Raw genomic sequence first — 22977 nt, 5'->3', positions numbered from 1 at the left:
GTGTGTGTACACTAATAAGTGTACTGGTACACCTATGGGTACACTAAAAATTAAGTGTGTATATCCACTTAGGTGTTTAGTGGGCTTAAGTGTACAGAAATACGTACACTTACTTATGGTAATAAGTGGGCAAATAGGTGTGTTATAAGTGGACTAACTATAAGTGTATATCCATAAATTGAAATGAAATTTTTTTTTTGTGACAAAAAATCATTGTTACACAAAAGTGAGATTGAAAATTTTTATTACAAACAAGAAGCACACAAAATCTCCATCGAGAATTACATAACATTATGAAATACTTTAAGTAAAACTCGGGTAAAGTTTGATGAATGTTTCAAACGTCCTCAAAAGCAACTATGCTAAACATCACCAACAGCACCAGACATATTTTTTGAAGCGATATCGTCAAGCACATTGGCGAAATCTTGATTTGAAGAAGAAATTGTATAACAGTCTTCTCCTAAAAATACCTGATACACAAATTGCTCAAAAAAAAAGAAAAAATTTATCCAGGTATGTTGGATATTCAAGCCTGAAAATTCAAAAGGATGCGAACAAAATATTAAAAGCCCTCTGGCAGTCTGGGCCAAGTGGAATAACAGTTTGGTCCACAACTAAGTTTAAGAACAAAGGATGCTCAAAAGATCCTAGAACAATAAGGTAGGGCTGTTTGTGGTGGACAGCATCCTTTCCTTTCACAGCCTCTGCAATCGAAGCGTTTTGCTGCAAAAGAAAGCAAAAACAATTAATTACAAAGAATCGTTAAGTAAATCAGTTTTCACTTTACCTTCACGAAGTGAAACATCCGATCTAGTTTTGATTCAAATGATGCTTTTTTTATTTTGTAGACGGACGGCATCAACTTCAAACACAAAGCTAGTGATTTCAGACAATCTTAAAAAAAAACGTAATGTATAGGTTAACTAATTGCGAAAATTTTTTTTATTTCATTACCATCAGCTGAATTGGGAACATCTATTTTTTGCCTTTTAGCCAACAACGTCAGGGAAGTAGAAAAACGTTTAAGGAAGCGCATTTGTAATGAATAATGCGTGTCCGGATATTTACGATGAAAGTCAAGAAGAATCTGTTGACGGAAAAAGAATATGCGATTATGTTGTACGTACAATGACATCATTAACTAGAATATTTATAAAGATAATTACCAGCGATCCTTCTTCAACATCAATAAACCGGGGATATTCCAAAAGAATTTCACTCGCTGACGTAAATCAAAATGTGCTCTCTCTATCACGGAATTCGAACGTCTTTTCCATGTATTCATGAATTTTTCCTCTGGTGGTTACAGAATAAACATGAACCTTTAACCATTCAACCGGCAGCAAAGAAAAAACAAACTAAATGCATGCTACTAATTAAATTAAAATTAACTAACCTTAACAACAATCACCTTCACCAGCGCACAAAAACAGTAGCACACCGAACAGCATTAGCACATAGAACAGCAATCTACTTCGCCAAACCACGCGACTATACTGATTGCGGCTGGCACTGGCTGGCAGACGAGTTTCCTGTCGCATGGTGTGATTGCCAGATAAATTTTAATAACAACTTTCCGGCCATGAGTAAGTAAGAAAAACTAGGGTAGGGAGATGATTCCCCTGTGGGTAATATTGGGGAGGGTTGCACAGGGAGGAGGCGCGAGGAATAACAAAGGGTTTTGACAAGTGTGCTGCACACGTATAAAAGGGTACACGAAAAATGTTTTTTTTTTTGGGCTTGTCAACTTGTTAAAAGTGCGGTCGATGCCCACATAACCTACACTTAATGTCGGTACACTTGATAAGTGTAGGTAAGTGGGCAAGCCATTTTTAACTGTGTACTTACTTTACTAAATTATACCTTACTTTATAAACTTACAGGGCTGGGTGATTGCGTTCGGCTTCTGCTGCTGTTAGGGGTTTTTTGCTATCGGGATTTGAGTTTGGTCGGAATTCTTGTCGGTTAAAACTGGCTTGTTGGTGTTGGCGTTGACGTCGGTGGGTATGGGCTCTTAGTCTCCACTAGATACTTCAGATAATGAGTCGCAGGTCGAGTTTTCACTAAAACTGTACTCGGTATATCCTTGCTTATTCCTTATATTGCTAACAGATGAACAGAAGGTCACCCTATCTGATGGGGATTGTACCTTAGATGTCATTCTAATAACATCGCTATTCAGTCGCTTTAACCACTCACCTACGTTTCCATGTAAATAATCCATTATTTTTCGGCTTATATCGGGAATTCGAATGTTAACTTCTTTGAAAGAAAAAATGTGTCACTGATAACTAAAGTAAGTTTACGTTTAGAATATACGAGAATGTGTTTACAGTTGGATCGTATTTTTACTAATAAGAAACTAATTTGGCAAAAAAAGTTCCTTATTTATCATGTTAAGCCATTAATTTAGCCCAAACATTTCAAAATAAAAAAAAAGTAATGTGCAATTCAAGTGCAACGTTTTGGTTTGGCAGCTTCGTTTTCGAGTTTGCTAACACCATTAGGGGAGAGTGGGGCTAGTTGGCAGGAGGGCAAGTTTGCAATTCCTAATTTAGAAGAATTGTGTGAAAGAGGTTTTATTGAAATAATTCATAGTCAAAGATGTTTATCGTGCGCACATTTGTGCAAAGTTTTATAAATTTATCCCAAATAGTTTAGAAAATAGAAAATAACGAAATTTTTTGCGTCAAATCCACAATAGTTGCGTGCTTGGTATTCATCAATTTTATCTTTTCTTGGTATGCATATAATTTTTAAAAAATATTAGTTTTATAGAAAATTGTGTCTTCTATTGAACTGTAACAATGGATTTGTTTTAATCAATTATAAAGGAGTAATAAAATTTTTTATTTGAATAAACCCCGGGTTGGGGCAAGTTGATACATTGCAACATGGGGCATGTCGGCATAGGCATTATACATGCATATGTATAGTACATGGCCTGTCAAAATGTCAGGGAATTGTAAGTCGAAATTTTTCTAGATATGACTTATGGTGAACAGTGGTATGCATTACAGGCCAAAATTTGGCACATTTTATGTATTTCACTTTATACGATGTTCACCTGTGAAATGTTTGCCTGAATTATGGATATTATTTTTTATTTTTTGCATTTAAGGCTATTAATCTTTATGTAAGTTATCACATTTTATTTCTGAATTTCCCACTCTAAAATAACTATAGGATTTTTGTTTATTGTAATGTTATTCTAGTTTGTTTACAACATCAACATTTCACTGAAATCCGCATTTGAAATACATGGGGCCAACTTACCCCACTACCACTGCCAACTTACCCCGTTAGTGATGCATGTAGGCAAATTTTATTTTGCTTTTTGAACGTTGATTTCGATATGAATTCTTCAACGTAGATCAAATTAAAAAATAGCACGAGAAAGCTGGTTATCTGAGCTTTCTTTTACAATTTTTTGGGTGTCAAAATATGAAAAATTAAAGAAAGCAGAGAAGAAATTAAAAAAATTGTACCAACTAGCCCCACCCTCCCCTATCTGGTGAGTCAGCCCCGTTTTCTGCTGGGTCCACCCCGTTTTCTTTTGTGTCAATCTCGTTTTCTGGTATGTTAAAATCACTATTTTTTGTCGGGTTGAAAATCGCCGTTTTTTCGTAAAAAATTAAAACTACCGGTTTTAGCTAAAATTACCGATTTTAGGGGGGGGGGAGGGGTAAATCACCGAAAAAAGTACGTTTTTAACAGTGTACGTGATGTTGTGTAAATATTACCCCTAAGCTAGTTAACTAATATAAAAAAGAAGAAAAAAACAAGTTAAATACCGAGACTCAGATTACCCCAGCTCTTTGGCCTGTTACTAATGCCATGATTTTGTTTCAGTATCCCCTACAAACTGACACCAATTTCGGCGTGACTGCTTGAAAGGAAAAGTGTAACATGAAACTGCCGAGTCCTTTCGAATTTGAAACACCGTCTACCGGGAAAATCTGGAAAAGGAGGTCGGTGGAATTGTAATACAAAAGCGAGTTTTGATAGAATCTCTATCGTGCATTTTTTTCTTTAATGGGAAAAAGATTTTATCTCGAGAAAAATCAGCGTGAGGCTGTTCTAAAAAAGTTTAAAGATTTCAACAAACCGGTTGCAATGACACGAGTTTATGCACTTCGGCTAGAAGCATTAGACGCATTTCGTGAAAAGCCTGAATATATTATTGCGTTAGAAAGGTCATATACGACACCAAGAACGGAGAATTATCAGAAATACGGCAAATGATAATTGATGAAAAATAAATCATGAATAATGCGTTTGCTAATATTCGTAACAGGGATAAGCAAGTAGAGGAACCAAAAACTAAGAAAGACGAAATTAAATGTGCTTTTCACCAGCTTGCTCAGGCAGGGAAAAAATTCAAGTTTGATTAAAAAAAAGAGGGCTTGTCGTATTCGCCCAATGCTTCATTTAGAAAACAGGTTTCGAATCAAACACCCACTTTTAATCAGGACAAACATTGGAGATCTTCCCCACCACGCTTGAATATTAATAATGTCATTCAACAGTTTTAAAAATTTCATAATAGGCCTACTAATTTTACACCTTTTTGTTTAGACCATCTAATGTTTCTAGCTATAGGCCTAAAAAACATTAATGATTTGCAATTTTGTGGATAACGTGGCCTTCCATCTAAATCAAAATTTAGAACAAGCTCAACCACCCGTTTGTTATTCTTGCCGTGAAATTGACCATAAATCAAATAATTGTATTAACCCGTACAAAAGATTTAGTTAAGAATTAGCTACTTGATTCCACCGTAAAAATTGCTTATCCCAATGAACTACACTTGTTTAAGTGTACCGATGAAAGTGCAGTTTCGTGGGGTATCGGTCATATGTTTTTTTGGTAGGCTTACCCACATATTAATGTAGTACTTGGTAAGTGTGCGGTACACTTACCAAGTTATTTGTAGGAATTCGCGCGATAATCTGCAGCCACTATGTTGTCACTGATTTGTGTGTTTCAGTGTGCAACCCTCCCCAATATCCCCCGGGGTTAATCGTCTCCCCACCCTAATTTTTCATTATTCACTGCTTCGAGTCCTGAGGTTGATGTCTGCGTAAAAACCACCACAGGCACCATGTCCAGAGATTCTGGGCCAGAGTAATCCGTTCGCCAGTTAATTGTTTTAAAAACTTTGATAGGAATGGCAGTACTATATGCAGCTGTAAGATGTAATGTACAATTATACGTACGGCCAAGAAATTTTTCCTGCAAATAAGGTTCCCCAATTAATGCTGGATTAGAAGTGGATTTATCCCTTTTCTTCCGGGCGAGCTGTTTCGTTTTTTGTCTGTGTGTGTTGGAAGTAAGTATATTTCTATTTCAAGACTTAGGATGAAAGGTCTTAATGAGCAAATTTTCTTTTACAACCGACAGGACGGAGTCAAGGAGATTGGATGATATTGTTGTCGATACGTACTGGTTTAAGTGTTATAGTATTTTGTTTTCAACTGTATTTGTACGAGCACGTTAGTTGAAATTACTGCCATTTACAGTTACAATCGGGTACAATGAAAAACGGGCGATGCGACTGTAACTGGATAAAATCTACTGTCGCAAAAACGTGTTCTTCCCTTGTCGTTGCTTCGTCTATGTTTCCTGCCTCCGTTCTCGCCTATGGCACAATGCCGATCGCGACGAAGCCTCTGCTAGCTATTTTGGAATCGTAGGATTCGGAACATAACTGGCTCTGCCTTCGTAAGCGGACGCATCCTCCGTATCCCAAGACTCCAGCAAGCAGAGTTTCATAGCCGGGCCGTGAAGTTCGGAGGTTTGGTAGCCGAACGAGGGTGAACCATCGTGGAACGGACTACTCCATCTGGGCCGGAAAAAAACTTTGACGACACGAGCGATTGGTCATTCTCCACGGGGTGCATCTGGCTCGATAACGATCACGACGTAACCAACATTGAGATACTTTTGTCCGTGTAGCCATTTTCGTCGTTCTGTAAGGCTGGGAAGATATTCTCTCATCCAACGTCTCCAGAAACAATCAGTGAGGTACTGAGCGATGCGGTACTTCCTTTTGGTCGTCATATCGTTATTGTCGAACAGATCAAAAGGTATGTACGGATTTTCGTGTCAAAGGAGAAGAAGATTTGGCGGGATAGTTTCAGGGTCCACCGGGTTTTCACTTACATACGTTAACGGGCGGCTTTTTAGAAGTATCTTCACTTGAATTAGTGTGGTGACTAGTGTATGGTCGGTCAGAGTTTGCCCGTTGAGTACGAATCTTACGGTACATTTTGACGATTGAACTAGACGTTCCCAGGCTCCACCAAAGTGTGGCGCCGCTGGTGGGTTGAAAGTCCGAAGTTAAAGTCTTTCGTTTTCGCCCATCTAGTAGGGCTAGCTGTTCCATACGACGAAGGAACTCGACAAATTCACGCACAGCTCCAACAAAGTTGGTGCCATTATCACTGTGATAATGTTTGGGTGTTATACGGCGATCTTCGAAACGACTGATTCGGTTAATGAATGAAGAAGTGTCAAGAGAGGATGACATTTCCAGGTGCACGGCTCTTGATGACATGCAAGTAAACAAACAGCATTCTGCATTCTTGATCTCTGCTTCCGATAGTTTGCCTAATTCACGATGGGTTTTCCCTTTCCGTGCATTATTAATGAAACGTTTGGCACAGCCGACGACGCCGACTGAAAACTGATAGCGGGAAGTGTACGTGGTGAGCCGGTCGATGGGATCGTTTACGTTTGCTGTCGCACCAACCCATCTCGTACAGCGAACTTCGGGATCGTCTATTTCGTCGATTCCCTGTTTTACATCGGTGAAGGCCGACCAGTTTTGTGCTGATTGATAGAGGAAAGATGGTGCAGTAGAGAAACGATGCTCGATGGAAAATTCTTGGGCAGTGACGCCGTGGCTGACCTCTTCTGCTGGGTTTTGAGTTTTAGGGACATATTGCCATTATGATGTATGACTACTTCCAACGTAAATATGAAACCGATAATGTGGAGAGTTGATCCATCTAAAAACCGTTGTGGAATCTGACCAGAATGTGGTTTGGTTGATTTTTTGTCGGAGTTCTGACTTGATGACGGATGCTAGACTGGTGGCTAGTAATGCTGCACGTAGCTCAAGACTGGGTATCGAAATGTGTTTGATGGGTGCTACTCTTGCCTTGGCTATGACAAATCACACCTTTACGCTGTCGGGATTTTCCAAACGGAGATAGGCGATGGCAACAAATGCTGATTAGAATGCGTCAGTATACAGATGAAGTCCCACACCTCGCGCTTAGCTCTGGGTTGAAACATCGTGGGACGGAAAGCGGATTTAGCTTTGAGAGAATGGCGGCTTAATGTTGCCATTCATCGACGGTCGTCTGGTCTAGTTGATCGTACCAGCCCACCGATTTTCTGCATACAGCTTGCAGGATTGGTTTTTCATGTAGCAACACCGGTGAAAGAAAACCAAATGGGTCGTAGACGCTTGACGTTTCTCGTAGTATTTCTCGTTTCGTCTATCCATCGATTTTTATGCTTGCACTCACCACAAAAAAGTCGTTGCAGTAATCGAGTGAGAGGCCTATCGTCCGCTTTATGGGCATTCCGTGTAGAGCGAAATCGATGGATGATACTGGATTGCCAGGCAACGATAACATAGCCTTTGGTCTTGATAAACCCCACTGGGCTTGCTGAATAGCTTCTTTGGCAGTCGGGAAAGACGTCAACCAATTATCTACGTAAAAATGGCCGATTATTTGGTTGGTAACAACGGCCACATCGGTCCCACCGTCTTAGGCTGCTTGACGTAGAACGGGAGCACAATTTGTCGGAGAGCAAACTGCGTGGAAGGGTTACACGTTCATTTGGTAGATGGCAGGTGGCTCTTGAATTCCCGGGTCGCGATAGAAGAAGCGAAGTTCCGGCCCGTCTTGTGGCCGCACTTTTACCTGGTAGAACATTTTAACAATATCCGCGCTCTACGCTTTTGGATGTGGTCGGAAACGAAGCAGCAAACCAATTAAATTGGTCAGCAAGTCGGGTCATTTCAACAGGACAGAATTCAGCGACATTCCCTTGTATTACTCCGAGGCATCAAAGACCGGGCGGCATTTTTCAGGTTTCTTCGGATTTTTCACCGGATGGTGAGGTAGAAACCAGGTTCGACCCGCTGGTCGCAAGTTGACCTCCTCGGCTGAGAGTTTTCGGGGGTGACCCATGCTGATATACTCGTTGATTGCAGAGGAGTATCTTATACCAAGTTTCTCGTCGGCGATGAGTCTTCGTTCTAGCTTGAAGAAGCGCAATAAAGTAGATTGACTGTTATCGAGAAGGATTGGTTCCTCGTTTTTCCAGAGAAGTTCTGACTCGTATCGATCGCCTACGAATTTTTTCGTCTTGCTTAGGACCTTGTTCGCTTGTAATTTTTCGTCGTTAACCGGCACCTTGACACCTGCTCGGGCTTCGTAAGTCTTGGTGAGGAGGAAGCGATCAATTGAATTAACAAGATCTTGGTCGGGTAGGGTTGCTAACGAGAGCGAGTTGCACTGTAGTTGTGCAACGGCGGCCTGGGAGATCGGCCCGGCTATACACCATCCACAGGCTGTTCGTAGCTCTCACAGGACCTGCTCGTTCAAAGTTTCTCTTTTGATTTCCAGGACCTCTTGCGGTGCCATATCACACGAGCCGATCAACACATTCACGTCGACGGAATTTTGGGCGGGAACTTTTAATCCGGCTTGATGGGGCAAATCCTTAACCAACTTCTTTAGGTCCATGTTTTCGTTTTTTATTTTTAGGACAGGAACGAAGTAGCAGTTCGGGATTTCAAAGGTACTGCTTTTTTCTAAAGAAGAGACTCTGAACGACACCTTTGTCGTGTTTGTTGTTGTTTCGCGGCAGTCGTACGTCCCGATTCTTGAAATTCCCCGTTCGCCTTGAAGTCCAAATGCGGATGCAAGTGTGTTGGTTATCATTTAAATTTGACTTCCAGGATCCAGAAATCCATATCCATTCCAGGTTCGGCCATTAGCTTCAATTAGCATTGGGACGATAGGCAGCAAGGTTGTTTCATTTTTGTAGCCGTGGCAGACTAAGCCATTTAACGGACCCTTTGGGGAAGGGGATGCCATCGGGCTCGATCGCGGCGTTTTCTGGTACATCCTCGGTGCTCCATGGAGAAGAGGGTGGTGAAGACGTCTACACTCGTCAGTTCTACATTCCTCTTCCTGGTACACTCGAAACTTAGATGGCAGTCGTCTAGACACTGGTAACAACATATTTTCTCTTTAACAATTTCTGATGGTTCCGTAGAATTTAAGGCTCTAAGCTTCTCGCAGAGATAAAGACGATAGGCACCGTCACAATTTGGGCAAGACGCGATCTTTACGGTGGTGGAAAAGACCAAGGGAATCGTGTTCGATTTGTTCTGTTTTTCGTTCGACGATCTGTGGACGTTTTCTCGAGTTTTCGGATTACTGCCTTGCTGGGCCGGGTGGTTGACGCCAACACGGACAAAGTACTCTGCCATCGTAACGTCATCAAGCAACGTGTTCAGGTCGATTATCGTAGACAATCTATCTTGAATTCGATAGCTCACTTCGGCCCATTTACTGCGTAAGGTGGGTGGCGATTTTCCAGCTAATTGAGCCAAAGTTGTGCTTCTGTATAGTTCTAGTCCGTATCCACCCAGTTGCAAAGTTGCGACGACTGAACGCAGTGCGGACGAAAAGTGGTTCGAACACACAATCAAACAATGAAACTTTTTCCGCGATCCATTCAACAGTTATGAATTTTTAAATTTCATTCAAATTTCTTATGCCTTTGGTGTGCGCGCTCATTTTCTACACACTCACACCTATAACTGGTACAAATTTGGGGCCAATGCGAAAGGCCAGATTCGATCTGCTTACTGTCAAATAAAAAACTTTTAAACGAAGATTACTACATTACGGAAAATTTTTTTTACAGTTTAAAATATATCATTAGAAAAAGAAAAAAAATATTTTTTTTTAGTTATTTTCTTATTTTTTTAAAATAATATGTATAACCAGTACAGTAATTTAAATAAAAAAACGCGCATAAAATTCATGAAAAGTGCAAAATTTTAACATTTTATTGTAGGCGAATCGCTCAAAATGAAAAAAAAAATCGTTTGGCACATAAATTGTTTATGACATGAAGAATACGTGATTAAAAAATGAAAGAAATCAAATTTTTTTTGCGACGAAAAAATTCGAAAGTCGGCGGAATTACCTCTATCTACTGTCGCAAACGTGTTCTTCCCTTGTCGTTGCGTCGTCTATGTTCTCCTACCTCCGTTCTCGCCTATGACACAATTCAGATCGCGACGAAGCCTCTGCTAGCTATATCGGAGTTGTAGGATTCGGAACAGATATCGACATTAGTCGTGAGCTACACGAAATGTTTCTTCCAAAAGTTCAACAACATTAATAACGTAAAAAGGTTTAAATACACAAATCTTTTTCTGAAGTTTGTATTTTAATTTAAAGCTTAATTTTAAACTTGGCAACCATGCGAATATGTGCCTGTGTGTATGACTTTGTTAGAGCTCGGCTCCGCGCCAATCGACTAGTTTTTTGGCCGATCGGTTTGGTTGTTTCCAATTTCAATGTGGTTCTATGCAGCCTGGTATCAGCTGCTGAAGCTGATGCTTTAGCCAAATCAGCGGCCCGGACTTCGGCAAAAGCATCTGCTTGAGCCAACATGGTCTCCGCGAGTCAACTCGACCGTTCGGGTTGTTCGCGGACCAACCTATCAGTCACTGTAACTGGCTCTCTCTCTCTCCCTACCCTCAACCCTCCATCTCTTTCTCCTTCCTGCTCCCACATTTTTCAAGTAGCCTCCTGATTGTCAAGCAGACGATTAGCTGTTTGAGGTTTGTTTTGTTTTAATGTTTATTTTTAAATTTTTATTTATAAGTCATTTTGTTTCTAGGTAAATTTTATTTGTGTTTTTTATAATAAAAAAATATGATTTTTTAAAAATAGATTTTTAATTAAAATACACCTTTAAAATAGAAAAATAACTTGCTGTGTTTGATTTCTAGAGAACCACGAAAACAATTAAATGTTAGAAGTGTAACGAAACGCCAACCGAAGCCCCTTCTTGCCCCTTTTCTTTTGCTTAATTAAACTAAGACCTTATTTCTTAAACTCTCCTTAACTTAATACCCCACTAGTTGACCTAGTTATTAGACTTTTTAGAAAATATAACAAACAAGTCTCGGCACACCCGTTATAAATAGAAACTTTTACGATTTGTCATAAGCCGCCCAAAACGGCCTTAACCTGTCGTTGCTAAAAATAGATATATTTTTGTCTGTTGGGAATTGTTCGAAATGGCCCGAAACTGCCCGGCCTATTTTTAAAAATCGTCCAAATTCCCCTGATACCGCTCGAATTTGTCCGCCTATACCTCTTCGTGACGTCCAAAATCACCCGATACCGCCCAATTTCGTCCGCCTATACCTTAATATTGTCCCGTATGTCCCCCACGGGATGATGACTAACATATAAAAAGCCACCGCAAACTCTCAAAAGTCAGTCAGATCTACTCTGCCTGTTCCTTGTGCCAACTTAGGCCCCTGCCGCTCTCCCGCCGAGCCCGCTACCGTAACTCTTGCAAGCCGCAGAATAAGTACCCCTTAAGTAATAACTAAGTAGCTGTTTGACTCTTACTTTATTACGTCTATGCCTTGAAGTTAGTACCCATTGGTAAAATTTAAGTCACATGAGTCTTCTTTCCTCAATTTACGAGCTTATTTAATTATTCTACGGGTACCTGTTGCAAATCGGTTTCAAATACACGGCTTTTTATTTATTGCGTGCGTGTTGTTTTATGCTTGCTAAGTATACAAGACATTGTGAGTAAAGACGCCGCATTAAATTTAACTTTTTCGTATTGGAGACAACATGACAACGTCGTGTACTCCTTTACAGAAGTAAGAACATTTTTTAATTGTTAAGAAATATACTTAATTTCTTATCATTTCCCGAATTTTTTAGGATTCATAAAAAGGTCTAAAATAAATGTTGAAAAATGTTATTTAATGCAGAGCTTAAAATTTGACATTTTTTGCTGCAATTGGTAACTGAAAAAGGAAGTAACTTCCTCAGCAACCTGTTAAAACGTTGCTTCTCTGCTGTACAAGCAGATGTATTCTCAGCTGCTCTATTACTACCTTGGGTCGACCTTGCTGACGATGGTTGACTTTGACAGTTCAAATTATCATTAGACGAAATCGTTGCTTGGCGACGAGGATCTGCCTGAACACAATTGCCTACAAATACAGCTATACTGTTACAGTTGAAGTCAAGCTTGTTGGTGTTAGACTTTAACAGCTGCAGTATCTATAAGAAAAAATTGCTGCCGGCTGGTTTTCAGAAGGAGTAACTTCAACGAGGATTACCTAGAAACACAAACTCTTTCCATTACGATGACAATTCTGTAAGTGAATAGACAATGCACTTACTTTGCATCCTGTCAAAATGTTGCTCTTCTGCATTGTTTAGTGGTGTACTCTCAGGTGGTACAGAAATGTCTGGACTTGAGCTTGATGCTGGTGATATATTTTGCCTATCTGGATTATCTTCAGTTGTAATTGTTGTTGGCTGGTTTACGGCAGAACCTGTTTGAACCCTACAGTCTATGACACAAACAATTTCCATAATAGTTACAATTTTAAACTTCAATAAATAAATACTAACTTTGTAATTTGTCAAAGTGTTGTGGCCATTTCATAGCAAAACTGTTTGCTATGTTTGACGTAGTAATAATCTTAATGGCTTTAGCTCCTATCAGAATCACACCAGTGGAATACACTTTGACATTGGACAGGGCTGAAAACAAAATGAAAGACCCATCGTTTTTGTTACCTAATTGGAACAATTTTTGCTGCACTGCATTGTGTCTTTAATTCTGTGTCCTACAATTATTCGACACTTTTCTTGATGACTGCCGTGACGCTGGATAGACACTCTACAATGACACAGATTTATTAGTGGCCCAATGAAAAACCTATTGTATCAGATTCACTGGGTTAAGGGATGTATTCAGTCATAGACCGCTTACACGACACACACACACAGCATTACACAGTCACAGCACTAACAGCAATAACAACTAGTCTGAATAACTACATTGGACTTCTCGTCTGCTCGGCCATAGACCGGCTTTTGAGTCCTCTGACATCCGGCTAGAGTGGCAAAGTCCATTGACATCACACATTTACATATCTTAGCATCCGGCGCTAAAGGACAAAGTACAGTATCCTGCACAAAAAGGTGAACACCGATTTTTTTTTTAAAAAGCCATCTGTGGGTAGAAAATATTAATAGTTTACATTTTTAAGGAGAGGTAGGGCGGTTTTGGCGCAAAATCATCATAAGGGGGGTTTGGTAATGTCAGTCCAGACACTTTTTTTTTTGCCCTAGGTATTAAATGTCTGGAAAAAAGTGTAGACTCGGTAGACTCTCCTACCCCCCGGCTAAGTAGAACTATTTTTGCAATACAAAATAGAGTCTTTCCATTACTCGTTATTGTCATTATCGGGTCGGGTAATCGGGTAGCATATGGAAACACAAAATTATATTTATCAGTATGCTAGCAACTGTTACTATATTGTTGGTGGTTTATTGGATACGATTCCGTCGGCGACGCGGGAGTTCCGCGTTCAAAGCTTGTTTGCGTTAATAATATTCAGAGCAAATCTAATTAATGAATATAAATAAATAAGATTTTGATGAGATAAATAATATTTAAAATTTTGAAAAAAGTATTTATATACGATTAATGATTATTTACTACGTAATCAACTACACTTTTTTCATGAACGTAATAATTTTGTATACAGTTATCTCATCCAAGTCTCGAACGCGGATCTCCCGCGTCGCCGACGGAAAAGTATCCAACAAGCCACTAACAATTTGATAACTAACAGCTAGCATACTGATAAAAATAATTTTGTGTTTCCATATGCTTACCCGACCCGATAATGACAATAACGAGTAATGGAAAGACTCTATTTTGTATTGCAAAAATAGTTCTACATAGCCGGGGGGTAGTGGAGTCTACCGATGATACAGTCTACACTTTTCCAGACATTTAATACCTAGGGCAAAAAAAAGTGTCTGAACTGACATTACCCAACCCCCCTTATGATGATTTTACGCCAAAACCGCCCTACCTCTCCTTAAAAAGGTAAACTATTAATATTTTCTACCCACAGATGGCTTTTTCAAAATAAATCAGTGTTCACCTTTTTGTGCAGGATACTGTACATTTGCGCTACATCCCCCCTCCCACCTACTGACATGGGTTCCCTAAACTGGATAACAAACCCCACAATGCATAGCAAACAGAGTCCCCCATGTTAATATTTGATAAAACTAATCCGGGTTAAACGACGATATTCACGCGACTGCTTTCAGGCCGGGCTAGCCTTGGTCCTCTTCTCCTGGCTCTCGCACCACCACAAGACGAGCCAACAGTAGGATGTCCACGTGACGACTCAGTCTCCGATACTCGATGCACAGGTATACCAACAGTGGCAACGGGAACAGGCATCCGATCAACTATTCAAAAGGATAAGACTTGGCATACTCTTCTTCCCATTTGCGTCGTAGGCGTTCGATCGCTTTCAGGTGTGAACTCGTATCCGCTAGGTCTATACGCGTAGGCGTTCTTAGGGCGGCTAGTGCTTTCTCCATGATAGGGCTCTTTGTCACCGGTTGCGATTGCTCGACCAACGGTGCCAATGGACCGCTAACCATCCCTGCAGCTTCCTCGTCGATGACGATCGTTACATTCACTGGCATCATCTGTCGGAAGCTCGCTTGCAGAACCCATTACCCATTCGTCCGAGGTTGCCGAACACAACCATGGGATTTTAATGACCCGCGCTGCTGGCAGCACTTGCAGTAGGACAATTCCGCCGATCCTTTTCCCAGGACACTGGAGCACTATGGTTACGTTGTCTTTTCCAGCGTAACCCCACTTCCATCCTCCAATGTAGAACAGGTCAATGCCGGTCCACTTCTTACTGTCTAGATGACAGTTCCTCTGGATTCCTTCCTGCTCCTGCAGAAAGACAGCTGCCACGCAGCTTTTCATCTGTCGTTTTCGGTCAATCGGCTTAAAGAATGGGCACACACTGCCCATGTATGGAGCGCATTTCCGGACTTCGTCCACGTTAAACTCGACGAACAGCTGCCGATCTAGCGATACCCCCAGGTATGGAGCCAATCCCGCGTACGAATGGGATACCAACTCCTCTTTGCTGGTGGCTACCGGCATAGGAAACACACTGTATATTTTTAAGGCATAAGGAAACTCAAATACTGGCAGATGAATGAACAAACGAACATTGCCGTTCACCAGCGGCCTCCTGGTACGCTCTCCAGCCATTTTCTCCTTGCAATGCTGGTGTCAGTCCCCAGTTTTGGGGCAAGGCTTGTCGAACCAAATTCAGCGCTTTAGCCAGAACATTTGGAAGACAAAAGAGTGGTAACAGTCTCCCTATAGCTGCATCTGCTAATTCAGTTTGCCAGCCGTGCAAGGCGTCAGCCGTCCTATCCAGCGCCCTATTTGCCTTTTCCACAGGCCTCATTACCTTCTGTAGGAAGAGAATTCTCTGGCAACGTAGGTCCAGCTGTCATTGAAGACTTTTCTCAGCTGCGCCTGCTATCACCGCATATGACCCGTCACCGCCATGAGAGAACTGATTTCGGACTCAAGCTCCGCCAGGTGCCCCATGGTCACATTTCACGGGGTGGAATGCTCCTGGAGAAGGTGTACCACCTCCAGACCTTTCTTGTCAAATGACTCGAGCCTCGAGTGCACTGATTCCAGGTCCTTTGCCATAGCGGTCCCGAAGAGCCAGTTAAGCAGCTGGCCACCTCCATCGAACAGCCCGTGCTTCCGCCTGGTACCATCGCCTTTCAGAGCTCGTTCCAACTCCCGAAATTCCTGCCTTGACTTCCGGCAAGTCACGTGCCAGACCTTCCAAAAACAGGGTGACTTCCATAGGGAAATTCCCTGTGATTGCTTTGTCAAACACAATTGCCATATCGTCTATCCAAGCGGTGACAAGTTTAATTACTTGTTCAGCTCGTTTGGCGGGCACGTCATAGATGACTACCCATTCCGAGTCACCCGGGCCAAAGTACCTTCGGGAAGAAACACCGCTGCTTCGGCCGCGACGTACTTCCCTCTAAATTCATTTGCTTGAACCATTCGGCCTACGACACAGACCAATGTGAAGAACAGCATATTCTTCATCAAACCGGGTGCCCGTTTCTACATGGTCGGACGAGCTGCCGGTGATTCCGTTGCTGCTGGGACCGCGGAATCCTTTAGTCTTGTAGGCCTTCGTGAATTTCGGCAATCGGCCTTAATGGCCGGCGGCTCATTAAAATTTCTTTGGTCGGCTGACGATCACCATTGGTCTTTCCAGTAGTCCAATCTCCGCCAATCACCGCGCAGGCCGCCTTAGGCTCCTCCTTCTCGGGTTTCTTAGGTTTTGTCACCCTCTCCTTCTTTTCTTTCTGGCAGCTTCTTGCAATGTGTTCTTCTTCATTGCAATTAAAACAGCGAATCAGATTTTTCTTTTTCTGCTTTTTGTTCCATTCGCTTTTCCACCTTCCTTATTCTTCGAAGGATCTCCTGCCTGGGCTAGCTCGTCCCTCAATTCTTGAATCTAGCGCTGTAGTTCTTGCACCTTGTCAAGGCCTACTTAACCGACCGCAGGCTTGTCGTGCTCTCTACGCGCATCCTCGTTTTCCCTCTCATAGGCTGTTCTTACGGCATGCGCGTGAAGTCTCGCCTCCTCCAGGAATTCCTCACACGGTTTAATGCCTAACACGCTAAGCCTCTCGTAGAGGGCCGGGCTCTGTCCCCTGAAAAGGTGATCTATGCGCACCTCTTCAGCCATGTCTGGCTGAACAATGCGACACATATCCATAACATCATGGTAATAATCTATGATGTCTTCCTCTTGAACCCGCATGCGCAGCTTCCTTTCCGTCTGCCGCTTCAGGTTTACCGCCACGAGATGCTTAAGGAACCGCATCTTGATCCCACGCACCTCTCTGTAGTGCAATGGCTCGTCATCCGTTTCGGCTACTTGGACCTTCTGGTCCTCCTAGCTTCTGGTCCTCCTCCTGGTGCTCAAGGCGGGCGTTTCTTGCCTCAAGGCCTACAATCCATTTGAAGGCAGCACCCTCGAGCGACACATCAATAGCCCATAAAAGATCGTTATTGGACCAACGATTATGGCGACCAATCCTTTCGAGCCGGTCTATCCACTCAATTGCGTTTTCCTTTGGAGTGCCTCTGAACTTTTCCTGTTCCTTATAGTGGAATATTGGGCGTTCCACTATGTCTTCCTCCTCTTCCAAAAACGGGTCCCACTCGAGTTCAGGATCCTCCAGAGACTGTCGGTTTGGCGATCCTCTGACGCTGAATCCACCGCGTCCCTGTCTCACCGTTGCCGCTTCCTGCGGAGTACTAAACGCTCTAGGCCGTAGGCCTTCACCCGGGCTTCTTCTTTCCGAGCCCACCCCTCGCTTCTCGTCTCCCCTCGCTTCCGACGGCTGTCCGCTGTCGGTGTCCGACGACTGTCCGCTGTCGATGTCCGACGAACGGTTGATGACCCCAGTGATATCGGCTTCCACGCTCACTGTGCGACTTCTGTCTGCAGCGCCTTCCGCCCGCGCCGACCCCTGCTGCACCTATCGGTTTCCGGTCACCGATCCCTGCGTTCCGAGCGAATTTGGTTCGTACGACTTCCTCCGCTGCTCGTAGATCTTTTCCTGGACACTGGAGACTGACACCTGCGGGATAAGTAACTCGCGGTCGTCGAACACTGTTTGACCCATGCGCGATCCTTGATCATGATCAACGACCGCACTTCCTGCCGCTTCTCGTTACCCGCCCTGGTACAGTATTCTGCACAAAAATCCGAACACCGATTTAATTTTTTAAAGCCACCTATTGGCGGGGTAAAGGGTTTTTTGTTTGTTTTTCTTTAAGAGGGAGGGTGCGCAGTACGAGGTGGCTTTAAAAAATTAAATCGGTGTTCGGATTTTTGTGCAGGATACTGTACGTGCGTTCAAACCTCCTTCGTTCCATACCTCCCGAGCCCCCTCGTACTGCTTACGTGCAGCTTTTCGAGAATCGAGAAATTCCGAGAATCCTGGTAGCTCTGTGCGTCCTCGAATTCCTTGCCCTGTGGCTCGGAATCAGACTGGAATTGTGACAGATCTGGAACCTCCCGCGGTAGACAAACTTCCCTGGACAACCACGTACAGTATCCTGCACAAAAAGGTGAACACCGATTTGTTTTGAAAAATCCATCTGTGGGTAGAAAATATTAATAGTTCACCTTTTTAAGGAGAGGTAGGGCAGTTTTGGCGCAAAATAATTATAAGGGGGGTTGGGTAATGTCAGTACAGACACTTTTTTTTGCCCTAGGTATTAAATGTCTGGAAAAAAGTGTAGACTGTATCATCGGTAGACTCCCCTACCCCCCGGCTAAGTAGAACTATTTTTGCAATACAAAATAGTCTAATTTTAATTGGTTAAGACATAATTTTAATTGTTATTGAATAACATTAACTTAAAAATTTTTATTTCTATTTATTTTATTTAATGCTAGCTTTTTATTTTTCTGTCGATAGTTTAAAACTATTATCTCTCTTCGAGCTACTACTATTCGTTTAGCTCTAAACTGGTGGTTTTTGGGGGATTCGAACAATTGCACCATACCTCTTTTTCACAGTAGTCTGATATTTTACCACTCTACCACATTGACTGTCAAATGTGCATTATAGAATGCACTATATTGTGAGACATGTGTAGGGTGATAGAAAAATTTTCGGGAAAATTTTCATAGAATTGAAAATCTTATATGTTATGTATATGAATTAGACTTTTGGCCATTGACGCTCCATATCAATTTATTTTACGATTGTCGAATTGTCGAAAAACGAATTGAAAATCAACAACTCCACTCATTCTCTTCATCTTGAGGCCAAAGTGGAAAAAATGTGCCTCCCCGTTTAAAAATCGTTATTTGTTAGGATAAAAAATTTGCCAAATCTAAGGGAAAACTACATTTTTTTTGTAATCCTTCATTCTTGCATAAACAATACAAAAAAATGTCCCCCACACCTAGGATAAAAATCAGTTAGGTAATTAGGCAAGGCCTCTGGCAATGTTTTGGTTTACTTTTCTTTGTTACGATCGCCAACCCGCCCTAATATGTTTGTCCTTCAATCGGAATACCGTGATTGATTATCGGATATATTTCTTAGCCTTTCAAAAATCATATTGTAGGGATTTTGGCGTAAAATCAGTGAAAAAACGACAAGTATATCGGTAAAAATGTACCGAAATGTAATCTCGGAATTTTTTCCTGACATATTTCTTAGAGAGTAGCTACTTTTTTTGCAACCTCAAAACTTAAAACACGAAGTTCATCTATTCCAACAGAGCTGTGGCCTAAGAATAAGATGGTAAAAATAGGTACTTTAATGGTACACAGTACGGTCCCTAAACAATAAAACGAAAAGTATTTCATTAGTATAGTAAAAAAATTCGAACAGGCCTAACATTCCAGGTCATCTTTAGCGTCAGAGAAACCAAAAGATATCAACTGTTACTTCGGGTCAGTTGATAAAGTGCCTCATTTAAAATCCCAGAAAGTCACAAAATTAACAAACCATAACAAATTAATCGAATCCAAGAATAAAAAACAAATTAACATCCCGTTTCAGGCATTTTTTTATAAAGTCGCGTCTAAAAGCATTGTTCATGAGAGATTATTAAAAAGGTGCCCCATAGAGGTCAAGAGCTGTGTGGTCAGCTTGATTTCAATTTATATGATGTAGGGGAGAAGAAGTTACATACGCTGGAAAGAGCAACATTCGATACTTAGGATACTTGTTCGATACGGAGAGTTAACTTTGAAACAAGAGTTTATCCGTTACAAATGGTGTTTATGAAGCTCGTGTTCTTGGATGGGATGCAATTCAGAAACATGGCTCGATGGAGAAGCAAAGCATTTTTTTAGCAAGAGATCAGCAGGACCCAGCTATCTTTAGGGTACCCGACATGGCAATTACTACGGACAAAAATTCGATATTGTTTCAGCAGACGTCGATAGTAGATGCAGCGCAAATGAAAGACTCATTTCCTTATGCCCACCTTATACAACATTTATAATTGCCGTGGCGAAGCTACTGTAAAGCCCTACAAAAGCCGTAAGAAATATTTTTTTCTTTTTCTGTTTCTTTCTTTTCAAAATAATAGTCTTATTATTACTTCTGTTATAGTTATAGTTATCTTATGTCATAGAATAAAATATCCAATTTTACTTTACAGATACCGAATTGAAAATTTTTATTATTCTTGAATTGTTGCTTTGTTTTTTACCTAATACTGCAACTAGAGGGTTGCCAAAAGGCATTAAACGTAAGAATATTTTGGGGTCTGTGTGTTGGCAGTGTATTTTCAATGCACCTATCTCATCCCTCTTTGTACATTCCCCGGGTAGGAAACAATACTGACCATTCTTAATCCGATGTTGATTTTAGGTCGGTTCACGTCGTAAATGCGTTATAACTTACATGAGATTGGTCCATGGTTGGAAAAATATTGGAATGTGGTTTTTCAAAAACCAACTCAATTCCATCCTGGGCCATTCTTAGAAAGTTGAGTTTTAACGATGCATGTATCCCGCTACTAAACCAATGTCGATACAATTTCGAACCTTTGCTGTTGTTCGATATCGACTAGCCAATAATAATCCAATGTCCAAAACCCAAATTTCAACGATGTATATATCCCAATATTTATCCAATGTCAATACAATTTCGAATTTTTGATGCTGTTCGATTTCGAAATGCCAATGGTTCCCCAAAGTCAGAAATTCAAGTTTAAACGATATTTATATCCATATACTAATCCAATGTTGGTACAATTTAAAAATTTTGCTTTTGTTCGATATCAAAATGCCAATAGTACCCAAAAGTCAGAAACCCAAGTTTAAACGATATATATATCCATGTACAAATCCAATGTTGGTATAATTTCAAATTTTTTCTCTTGTTCGATATTGAAATGCCAATAGTACCCCAAAGTTAGAAACCCAAGTTTAAACAATATATAAATCCATATACAAATCCAATGTTGGTACAATTTCAAATTTTTGCTCTTGTTCGATATCGAAAGGTCAATAGTATTTCAAAGTAAAAACCCAAGTTTAAACGATTTATATATCAATATACTAATCCAATGTTGGTACAATTTCAAATTTTTGCTCTTGTTCGGTATCAAAATGCCAATAGTATCCCAAAGTCAGAAACGGAAATTTAAACGATTTATATATCCATATACTAATCCAATGTTGGTATAATTTAAATTTTTCTCTTGATCGATATCGATTAGCCAATTATAAGCCAATATTGGACAAACAAGATTAAACGATCTTTATACCACGATACCAACCCAATGTCGATGCGATACGAATTTTTGTTGTTGTTTAACGATAATACTATTGGTATGTCTGTATATATGTATAGTTTTGGGGTAGAAGTCGAGGAACGGTAAAACCCTGTTTTTGGAACTGGTTTTTGGAACCGGGTTTAATTTAAGCGAGGAATTTTTAACTTAGGTCCTACGATGTTACCTAGTCTCGTCATTCGATAACTGATATAAGTGCAGAATTCCATCATTGGCCAAGCATTGGCTTGCCAATACAAAGCTTGTATTTTTGTGCATCAATCCAAGCCTATGCGAGCATTGAATTAATTTCGGCGAATGTTGTTTCCTGCCTGGGTATACATCGAACAATAATATAAATTCGAAATTGTATCGACATTGGATTAGTATCGGAATATATAGATCATTTAATCTGTTTTTCCTAATTTTGGTTTAGTATTGTCAAATTGATATCGATCAACAGCAAAAATTCGAAATTGTTTCAACATTAGATTAGTATCGGGAGATAAACATCGATTTCTGACATTGGTTTACTGTTGGCTTATTAATATCGAACAAGAGCAAAAATTTGAAATTGTACCAAAATTGGATTAGTATATGGATATATAAATATCGTTTAAACTTGGGTTTCTGACTTAAGCGTACTATTGGCATTTCGATATCGAACAAGAGCAAAAATTTAAATTGTACCAACATTGGATTTGTACATGGATATATATATCGTTTAAACTTGGGTTTCTGACTTTGGGGTACTATTGGCATTTCGATATCAAAAAAGAGCAAAAATTTGAAATTGTACCAAGATTGGATTTGTACATGGATATATATATCGTTTAAACTTGGGTTTCTGACTTTGGGGTACTATTGGCATTTCGATATCAAAAAAGAGCAAAAATTTGAAATTGTACCAAGATTGGATTTGTACATGGATATATATATCGTTTAAACTTGGGTTTCTGACTTTGGGGTACTATTGGCATTTCAATATCGAACAAGAGCAAAATTTTTAAATTGTACCAACATTGGATTAGTAGATAGATATACAGTCGCGGCTGTAAGTTTCTTTACGTGTAGCTAAAAAACCCGCCTTTTTACTGTGTATTGGCGGATGGTATGTGCCTATGGCAGAGGTTGAGATACCTTATTTGTTCTATTTTTTTGTTTCTTACACCCTACCCCTCCGCCCATATTTATACTTAACTCTTCTTTTATCGAAAATTACTATTTTACCACGATGTGTCGTACGATTACGCAGCCCTATTATCTCACATTCTAAAGAAATGAATAAAAAAGACGTTTTCTGATTCAGTCAAACGATGGGACTTAATGTTAATTTCCATGCCCAAGTAAGTCAGAGTGTAGCTTAATACTAAGTCGTTATTGTTAACACGTTAAATAGGGTTGCTTACCGTATGCCACATCGTGATAAAATAGTAATTGATGTTAAGCAGAAAAATTAAG

General features: G+C 40.6%; 3 long non-coding RNA genes across 5 annotated transcripts; 1 reads left to right on the top strand and 2 right to left on the bottom strand.

The window, feature by feature from the left end:
* Window positions 1-227: 227 nt before the first annotated feature.
* LOC116933980 lies at window positions 228-2021 on the bottom strand. 3 transcript variants are annotated; one of them, XR_004400432.2, is made up of 6 exons: window positions 1885-2021; window positions 1400-1535; window positions 1170-1325; window positions 958-1090; window positions 791-897; window positions 228-726 (listed from the first exon to the last, which is right to left on the bottom strand). It is a non-coding gene; the product is annotated as an uncharacterized LOC116933980 (long non-coding RNA). The 3 variants fall into 3 exon arrangements; XR_006652592.1 differs by lacking the exon at window positions 1885-2021 and having other exon boundaries at window positions 1400-1654; XR_004400431.2 differs by lacking the exon at window positions 1885-2021 and having other exon boundaries at window positions 1170-1299; window positions 1400-1654.
* Window positions 1746-9941, top strand: LOC116933981. The gene is made up of 5 exons (XR_006652593.1): window positions 1746-1816; window positions 1887-2003; window positions 3856-3974; window positions 5172-5335; window positions 5407-9941. It is a non-coding gene; the product is annotated as an uncharacterized LOC116933981 (long non-coding RNA).
* A 2344-nt stretch (window positions 9942-12285) lies between these two features.
* LOC123477381 lies at window positions 12286-12853 on the bottom strand. Its single transcript, XR_006652579.1, has 3 exons — window positions 12723-12853; window positions 12488-12661; window positions 12286-12424 (listed from the first exon to the last, which is right to left on the bottom strand). It is a non-coding gene; the product is annotated as an uncharacterized LOC123477381 (long non-coding RNA).
* Between the last annotated feature and the right edge of the window lie 10124 nt (window positions 12854-22977).

Source organism: Daphnia magna, unplaced genomic scaffold (genome assembly GCF_020631705.1).
Source record: "Daphnia magna isolate NIES unplaced genomic scaffold, ASM2063170v1.1 Dm_contigs021, whole genome shotgun sequence".
NCBI classification, from domain to species: Eukaryota; Metazoa; Arthropoda; class Branchiopoda; order Diplostraca; family Daphniidae; genus Daphnia; species Daphnia magna.
The sequence above is the reverse complement of the archived record's forward strand: the minus strand, read 5'-3'. Positions and strand labels throughout refer to the sequence as shown.